This window comes from Lolium perenne, chromosome 6 (genome assembly GCF_019359855.2).
Source record: "Lolium perenne isolate Kyuss_39 chromosome 6, Kyuss_2.0, whole genome shotgun sequence".
Lineage (NCBI taxonomy): Eukaryota > Viridiplantae > Streptophyta > Magnoliopsida > Poales > Poaceae > Lolium > Lolium perenne.
The window spans coordinates 107,557,804-107,568,150 of NC_067249.2; positions in this window are offsets into that span (position 1 = coordinate 107,557,804).

A 10,347-nucleotide genomic window follows, 5' to 3' on the forward strand; every position below is an offset into this window, starting at 1 on the left:
TAGTGCATTAAACACCTCTTTCCTATAATGAACTTGTTGAGTACGCTCGTACTCATCCCACTCTTAAATCCCCTGCTTAGATATGGAGGCATCGAAGGAGGATCCACAGTGCAACTCGAAGGCCGAGGAGTCAACAACTACTTCAAGAGACAAGACCCTGTCAGAGGAGTCAGATACCACATCCAACAAGGAGAAAACCTAGTTTAGCCATAGAAGGGAACTAGCTTCCTAAACCTAGCTCCTATTTAGCTAGAGTCTATTCTTAGCCTCTGTAGTTAGTGAAATACTCTACAAATAGAGTTCGTGATAAGACTAGACTACGAGTTGTTCTTCTGGAGTTTATTTGCAGTTTTACCTCATTGTAAAGTAGGAGGCTGTGATGATCTTATGTAACAGAGTCGATGTTGTAATTCTATAGACATGCCTTGGACCCGCATATGTTTCTATTGTACCACTCTGAGCGATATAATACCCGTGGAACGGTGTTTCATTGGTGTTATATCAGACTTGCATACTACACCATGCAGTGGTATGCCGGGTCACCACAGTTGGTATCAGAGCAAATGCTTTGACCTTAGGTTTAAAACCCTTTAAAGGAGACCTATAGGATTGGTAGTGTCTATAGGAAGTTGTCTTAGTTGAACCAAATTTTCTTATGACTTGAGATGGATATTCACTTGAGAATAATCCTGACACACTTGAGTCAACATTTCTTACCTAACTTACCAAGATAAAGTAAAGTTAGTCAGCTAATCCCAAACATGTAGGATACCATTAAGTCCTTCAAACCATAGATGAGTAGATCACAATTGGTATACAATACATGGTAGTCCAAAGAGAGGATACAACCATAAGGAAGATATCCTATTGGAAGATGTGTACCAACACATGTTATGGTTAAGTAAAAGTTATCCAGACCTGCAATAGGAGTAATATCAAGTGATGAAGATAATTAAGATATCCTAATAAAAGATGCAGACCCAGACAAGTAATAGGGTAAGTAAAAATCTATCTAAACTTGTGAAACAACTGATAGTAAGTGATACAAACAAGTGATATGAGTAGTATAGACCATGATGAGTCAATCATGGGAAAGAAGGAAGAATGATAGAAATAATATATGTCTACTTACATGGTAGCGTAGTTAATCATATATGATTCACCTGAGAATCATTATGTGATGGAATAGAACATCATAAACATTTAGGAAGAGAACAATAAGAAGCCAGACAATAGTACAAGTACTGTGTTCCAAAAATAGGGGAAGTGTGCCAAGCACACCATAACCATATGTTTATGGTAGAAACACTTGGAAGTATAGGAGCTATATTTCATTAGTTATATGTTTCGAGTAACAATGTTAGAACCTAGACATATCATGTGAGATAGTCCTCAACAAAATGGAAGTTAAGTAGTACTTCCAGAGAACATTAGGTTAACTTCCACTATTCCAGACCACTTTTTGTCAAGTTTATCTCAATGCAATTGGGCAATTGAGGTAAATGTTGATACAAATAGTAGAACCCCATATATTCGTACTAAGTATCACGATATAAACCTATATTATGTGGTGTTATATACTACACATCAGAGCCTGATGTTTAGAGATGTCTTACTCAACTATTATATTCAGGCTTATGATGGTGTGTATTATATGCACAAAGCTGAATCTTCTTGGATCTTATTGGATTTTCATTGTTTGACTAGATCCATACATGAAGTTTGACTTTGATATGCAAATGCATGTTGCAATATCAAGTTTTTACTTGATGCTATAGATCTAGAGGGTAATAGTATTCGTGTGAGGAAGCAACGAATTTTGGAAGATTCGGAAGACAAGATGAAGGTTCATCAGAGAAAGGAAGTAAAGTTGTGGGAAGTAACCACAATTCTCAGAAGATAGTACCAATCAAAACTCATGCTTTACCTCAACATAGGAGTACTTTAGTACATGAGAAGCATGAAGGTAAGAAATATGGTGATTATGGTGAAGCTGAAGCAAATCCATAGTCAACATAGAAGAGGGAATGCATGGAAATCACTTAGAATACTATATTCATAGTGTCAGCTAGTAGTTTTCCTGCAAAATAAACCCTGAATGAAAGAAGGTGATATATGAAACCATAGCAGATATAAGAACACCATAGTTGATATTAGAAGACCACAATTGGTATAGGATCATTACTGCGAGATAAAGCAGGAGATGTCTCGTCCAGTTGATCAGAACCTATAATAGAATCCATTTTTAGATATCAAATAGCCACAGAGGGTATAATAACCACAGCTGGTATCAGTTGGTATTACAAATAATCCACAATTTAATTATTTGTAACAAAAGTTGTGAACAAATAAAAATCTTGTCAGCCAAATAGCTAGATCTATAATCATTTAGTCGAAGGATTCACATTGGATGTCCACAATTGAGTGGATACACCACAAACATTCTTCGCGAGACCTTAGAAGAAGTAAAACCGATAAGTTAGAACCAGACCAATATTCTAACCATAAGTCCAATGGTTGGAAGAAAAGGAGTTGAAAACCCTAAGAAAACTCTAAGGGGTAGAGCAAAGATTGAGTTGGATGTATAAAGACTCAATACTTTGAGCAAAATAGAAGAAGAAGGTCTGAACTGGGAGGAAGTTCAATCTTATTTTCATAAGATTGTTGAACACTACTTTCAGAAGGATGTCAGACCAGAAGCCGAGGTTTATACCTCGAGGAAGTAAGAAGATGACTATCACTTGAGAAAGGGAGAAATATTTACTCAGAAGTACTAAAGCTCAAATAAGTCAAGCATAAAGAAGTTGGACGAAGAAAATACCATAGACCAAATACAGCTTAAATAGGCCAAAGACCGAAGGAGATTGATCTTACCAAAACTAAAGACTAATAGAATGATTCCTTTCATGGAACCTAAATAACCCAAAATAGTTAGAGGTATCAACTATAAACCATGATTGGATGGACTAAATGAGTCTAATCCATTCTTAGGAAAATAAACCATCATGACCAATTCCATAGTTAGGACCCATTAAGTACCATTACTGCAATTCTGGTAGTAAGGGAAGAACAAAGACCTATTTTATCAAATAGGAGATTGTTATCCAATTAGTCCTCAACTAAGACTGTCAGGACCAGAAGAAGTCCTAATCATTGAATATTCAATGAGAAAGGAAACAAGCTTGTAGAGTTGAAAGAAATCAAATAATTAAAGTTAGAGCCATGGTTCAGAGACAAGTATTATTAGATACCAGAGAAAAATCATAGAACTGGAGTAAGAAACTAATGTTCGGAGACAAACCCTAATGGATTCCAGGAAGAATCTGGACAAGGGATATATTCAATTATATCCAGTAAGATCAATATGGAGTTCGAGAAAAGTCGTAGTCTGCACAAGACAGATCCACACTCCGAAACGTGAGGGATATCAAACTTCGAGGACGAAGTTTAGTTTAAGGGGTAGAGACTGTAATATCCCAGGTAATGGGGTTACAAAAATAGAGGAAACAGATGTGTGCATTGCATTCATGCATAGAAAATCTGGGGAATTTTCGCGCTTTAAAGTAAAACAGTCACAGTAACTGAAGTTTCACTTGATCTTGGTGGAATTGAAGTGGCTCATCAAGTCAAGCGCTATAAACCTCAATGTGACTTTGCTAAAACCTTGTTTTGGGTAGAGGTAATTTGATCTAAGGGGTTAGATCAAATGGAACTAACAATCAATACATCAACACTTTACTCAATGATCAATTGCTTGATCTTATAAAAGATCATAATAAGGTAACCCCTGTCATAACATATGAACATCAATTCAATTGCAAATCAAGTAACAATAAAATGGAGAAACCATTCTTCACTTATCTTTTCCATGTCTTAAACTAATCCATGATCCTACCATGAACCTCATGGTATCCATTTTACTTCATTCTTGGAAACATGACAAGAAGATCAACTCTAGAAATATATAATCCTCTCTACTACATATTAATATACATCAAACCTAAAGAAGTGAGAGCTCTATGTTACTTATTAGAGGATCAATGATGAACCATGAACTAAACCTTGAATATACATCCATGTATTCAAATCATCATCTCAGAGAAACCCTAGGATATTAGTGAAGACATTTCCTAGAGAGAGAACCCATTTATGTTAACCATAGATATTGGTGACCACATCATTATCTTTGGAGAATAACCTTAGGTTAGCATTGAAGTCCTTTCCAAATGAGAGAGTCCATTCATATCAATCCTAGCTTTACCTAATTAAGAATAAAGGACAACTTTGTGAACTAAAAGTATTAGGAGATTAACCATTACATCTTGGAGTGGTGAGACAACCTAGTATCACATGGAAATAATAACATATCCATGAATTGATAAAGTAAGGAGGAGATTAATTCAACCAAGATAGCCAAGTGGAGTTTAGAATAGATACCTATTGAGATATGGTGAGTACACCATAAACTCTAGGATAAACCATTCCTTTATAAGAAAGCCCCAAGCTATGGTGTTACACTTAAGTAGTTAATAAAACAATTGAATATGAGGGAGATAACTATCCATACACTTGATGATTATATCATCATTGATTAAGTAGAACCTTAACATAATATCTCAGACATTCTCCTGGGATATAAACTTTAGAGGCAACCATAGTAGTCCCATTCAAGAAGGTAAATTAGAAGTATTATACCCTAGTTGATCAAGACAATGCTTGATCATGGAAGTGAGAAACCTATTTAATGAGAGATCCTTAGGAAGCCAAACCTTGATCATTATTAAATAAGTGATGATCATAAACCCTAAAAAACTTGAGGTATTGAGAATAAACCCTAATAGGATAAGTAGATCTCATTCACCACATGAAATCATAGGGAGGTAACTAGTAAGTAACCCTAGGCTTATATTCCAACTTTAACTTGTGATTCAATTGGTGATCATAAGTAGAATTCTACCATATCTACATTCCACATATTCTTCATTTAAGAAACATAAGAAAACCTTAGAGTAAAACTCTATACTTTATATGGTGAGAAACCATATATCCATATGACCAAAGTTAACTATAAAAAGAGCTATAACAACTTTAGTTACTTTAATGATAAATTGATGATATCAATAGAAGTTAATTGGTACAAGATAAAACCAATTCCCAAATCCTTAGTAATTAGGGAAGCACAGGAAATATTAAGCAAGTCACCACCTTATCATAGTTAGGGGAGATTAAACCCTAGCACATGCAATATGGTGTCATCCCATCTCTAGAACCTAGAATTAAATCTCAACCCTAGTTTGGGTATCACTTGGGTGATCACCAATAAAACCTGAACCACAATCAAGATTCAACCCATGTGTCATCAGGTAAAAAGTAATTGAGCCTTAGTTTTACACATCAAATAAATCTTCTGCTCCAATTCTTTAAAATAAGAAAAACCTTGTGCTACACTATATGGTTAAAACCATATGTGTAGTGATCAACTATTTAACTTGGTAACCAAGAACAACCATGTGGAAACAATACCTACCCTAGATCCTTTCAATGGTAATTATAGTGTTAATTTACAAGGGGGGTTGTAATGGAAATCATAAAACCTTAATAGCATTAATGCTCACATAAAATCATATGTGAACAACTAACCTCTCAAATAGAAACCAACTCCTAATAACTAACTCTGAAATACTTTGAGTTGAGATTATCAACTCTATTAAACTCCAAATAGATTTGATTCATACAGAAAAAGAAATTAAAATGAGAACACCAACTCATGTTTATTACTATATTAAATAAGCCCACATATGTGAATTATTAAGCAAACATAAAATGCTTTCTTTAATTGGGTGAATGGTGTAATAACCATTGCACTATTCCTTGTATTATTCCATTAAGAAATACCTGCAACATAGGAAAGCAATTGAAATTGAATTATAAAACAGAAAATGAAAACAGAAAAAGAGAAAAAGAAGAAGGGCCTCACCTGGACCTTACCTGGCCGAGCAGCCCACTAGAAGCCCAGCAGCATCGGCCCAAACACCAGCCCAACAACAGCCCATACCCCTTCGTTGAAATATCAATGAGAGGGGGATCGTCCTCATCCTCTCCTTCGGCATGGAGGACAGCACGACAACGTGCTCTGCTTCTCCTCGCGCTGGCGTCCTCTCCTTCCTCGGCGGCATGGCGTGGCGACCTCCACGGCGCCGTATAAAAGCCCCGCACAGAACCAGCCTCGAGTTCTTCTTCTTCCCTGCTTAATTTCTCTCCCTTGCCAAAACCCTAACCTCCGGCCAACTCCAACCGCCGGCGATGGAGACCTCCCCAGGTCAAGCCGTGACCACCACTGTGACCACCGTCGTCGACTCGTTACTCCTGCACAAGGAATCGAATCGAGAAGCCCCCAGTCGCCGGTGGGAGCTCGTTCCCTTTCGCCGGTCACCGCCAACAAACCGACGATCACCGTCGATTGAGACCACCTCCGGTCACGCCGTCAAGCTCAACACAACCACGGTGAGCTCACGCACCTCCTGGACTCCCTATTGCGTTAATTCATCGCCCGTAGCTTGCCTCTCGCCGTGTGACCGTGTCCGCCACCACTCGGCCTCGCCGTCGACGCTTGCTCCGGCGACCAATTCGGGGCGGTGTTGGCACCTGTAGGTTCGCCTCAACGCGCTAAGTCTTGTGGTGTAGGTTGTTTGCCCGGGAAGCACCGCATCGCCGGCGATCCTCGCCATCGGCCGCCGGCAGAACCTCCCCTCGGCCACCGTGGCGATTTTGACCACGGTCAAAGCCATGTGGCAGCCAACGTGGTCTAGGCCCACCTGCCGGTGACCCTGTGTAGCAAGAGACTGAGTGCGTTTAGCAGTTTCGTTTCATTTCAAATTTCAATAATACCTGCAACTCAAAATAAATCTAGAAAATTCATTATAATTCAGAAAAATATAAATAAGATATCAAAATTCTTAGAAAAGAAAACTCTATCCAATAAAAATATAATATGAAATTTTTAATTTTAATAAAAATTCAATTATTAATACTTGTTAATTAAGCCTTTAGTTTTAATTCCAAATTTAATTAAAATTCAATAATTAAGAAAAACTTCTAAAATTAATAAAAACCAGTAAGCAAATTAGGAAAAATTTTAAAACTAATTTTCCTTTGCTTATAATTTCTTAAATCCTTAATAGGAGGATTTAAACCCTAAATTAATAATTAACTTAATTATTAATTCATTAAAAATAATAAAATGCCAAATTAAACATTAATTTTATTTCAAAGTTATTAATAACTTCAAGTTTAACAATGAAGTTATTAAGCCAAGAATTATAGGGTAAATAGGAAGACCTAGTTCCATTATAAATAAAGTGATAACCTCATCATTTATGGGTAATCCTAAAACCCTAATCCAAATTGGAACCCTAGTCCCATTATTACATGTGAACCCTAAATTACTTCTAACCTAAACCCTAGGTTAGAGCATGTGATCATGGTACATTCTTCAAAGCATAGAACCCTAGTAGCAAATAAATACCTGTCTTGGTCACATAAAATATAGAAGACCTACCACTATTATATGGGTATCCCATGTATTCATCATCATCAGACCTAAACAATCCAGTAGGGTCAACCAAGTGTAAACCCTAGATCCTATTACCAAAGCTATCATCCTTATTCATTCTTATTTAGCATCACACCATTGTGATGAACCCTAATAGCAACTATACCTACAATTTTACATTACAGAACCCTGATCCACTAAACCCTACTAATGTTGGATACTTATACACCATCCTACTTAGGAGCCAATTATTCATTACTTAACAAAACCAATAGTAAAACCCAAACTACCTCAACCCTAATTGCTATACTTCTTATTATTTAAGAAGTATGTTCTTCAAAAGTTATTCCTTTGAAGTAAATAAAGAACCATCATCAACCCTGCTTATAAGGACCTATAAACCCTAGCCAACTATCACCAACAAGGTATGCCACCTTGATAGCAACTATTGATAATTAAGATGTTTAGACTTAATTCAACAATATAAGCCTAGTAACCGAGGTATCCACCTAGGTTGTGATCCATCAAATACTTACTCCAGAAACTAACTGAAACCATAGTCAACCATAGAACCCTCCCAACCTAATTATCATACTTGTTCTTTATTTAAGAACATGTTCTTCAAAAGTTATTCTTTTTAATTATATAATAAGTAATCATCAACCATGTATTATAGGACTTAAAATTGACAACTGCTCTTTACTTATTATACAGCTACTATTCCTGGTTGTGTATGATTATTACTATTCATTTTGCCACTTGCTTATAATTCTAAAACAACACAAACCTGAATAAGAACCTTGTTTGTGAATCACTCTAAAAGTGCAACACACCCTGAACCCAATCATTATCACTCACTAATCCTAAATCATCGGGGTTAGGTCACGCTTAGAGCGATTGCATCTCATTCTTATGCATTATTGCATCCTTGCCAATCTTTTAAACATCGTCCTTACCGGACGATGATGCTATTTCAGAATTTGGAGTTATTGCGTATCGAAGACCTTGCCTGCATAATCTTGCAGTCAAGAAAGGCAAGTTCATCACTTGCTCATGTCATTTGAGTATTTCTATCAAATTACTTGCAAAGTATTATGGTTATCACTATTGCATAAAAACCAAAACCACTACTTTCATAACTATGAATATGACTATGTGGTGGGCAATGGAACCATGGATTGTGTTGATATGGTGGAGGTTCCATTGCAAGGGTTAATATCCATCTAGGATTAAACAACAAATGTCTTGATGATTCTTGTGCCGTAATACCCATGTTAACCATAAGATCTGGAGTGGGACGGAGTAGTCAAAAGTGTTTCCACCTCTCGTACATCAACGGATGCGCTTACCGTAGACACTTGACCCAGGTTGGGCAAGCGGTGGGGTGGGGATCCCATTCTAATTCCCCACGGTAAGTGGTCTATGATGGGTTGCAGCTACCGGCGAAGGAGTTTGGTTAACGAGTCCCAAACTGTTGTCGTGGTCGGGGTCCATCCTTAATTGGTATAAGAGGACCGACGAGGACCCAGGGTCGGGGTATGCAACAAAGGGTGGGTGTGCGAGGTAGCGGAGGAACATGATTGGCTAGACCTTATACCGGGCCTCACACCAAAGGAAGTGTGGACGAGAACTAGACTCGGTTGGCACCAAGGTTAAGATCTCTTATGGGTAAAGCAACACACCTCTGCAGAGTGTAAAGAACCGTGACCTGTCACTCCCTGTTCCGGGATATGGAACTGCGAACGCGGCCGGAAAGGAGCTCCATGAAGTTCTAGTAAACCGGTGAAGGCTGACGGACATAGTTCTTCGGAATAAAAGCAACCTTTTGAATAAATGATTATGAAAACCTGCATTGGTATTAGACTTTTCTGGTCTAATGCCGTAGCTAGTGCATTAAACACCTCTTTCCTATAATGAACTTGTTGAGTACGCTCGTACTCATCCCACTCTTAAATCCCCTGCTTAGATATGGAGGCATCGAAGGAGGATCTACAGTGCAACTCGAAGAACGAGGAGTCAACAACTACTTCAAGATACAGGACCCTGTCAGAGGAGTCAGATACCACATCCATCAAGGAGAAACCCTAGTTTAACCATAGAAGGGAACTAGCTTCCTAAACCTAGCTCCTAATTAGCTAGAATCTATTCTTAGCCTCTGTAGCTAGTTAAATACTCTACAAATAGAGTTCGTGATAAGATTAGACTACGAGTCGTTCTTCTGGAGTTTATTTGCAGTTTTACCTCATTGTAAAGTAGGAGAAATTTGTGATGATCTTATGTAACAGAGTCGATGTTGTAATTCTATAGACATACCTTGGACCCGCATATGTTTCTGTTGTACCACTCTGAGCGATATAATACTAGTGGAACGGTGTTTCATTGGTGTTATATCAGACTTGCATACTACACCATGCAGTGGTATGCCGGGTCACCACAAAACGGCGGCCGCTGGGGGACGTACCGGCGGTGGGCGGCGACGGAGAGGGCTGGGCGGGGTGGTGGCGCGTCGGGGCCGTCCAGGGCGCATCCAGAGGCGTTCCCCTCCTCCCCAGCTGCTCCTCCCGGCGGCGTTGGCTTGCAGCAGCCTTCGGTCCGGCGAGGTGGGCGATAGCTCCCGGTGGACCTGGGCGGCGAAAAAGGGTGCGTTAGGGCTGGGAGAGGACGGAGAGAAGGATGGTGTGGAGAGGGAGAGGCGAGAGCGTCGGGAGCGTCCGTGACCGTGCCCGCCACCCATGCCACTAGTAGAAAACCTCTCATCCATCTAAGCCTTTAGTACCGGTTCCCTTACGAACCGG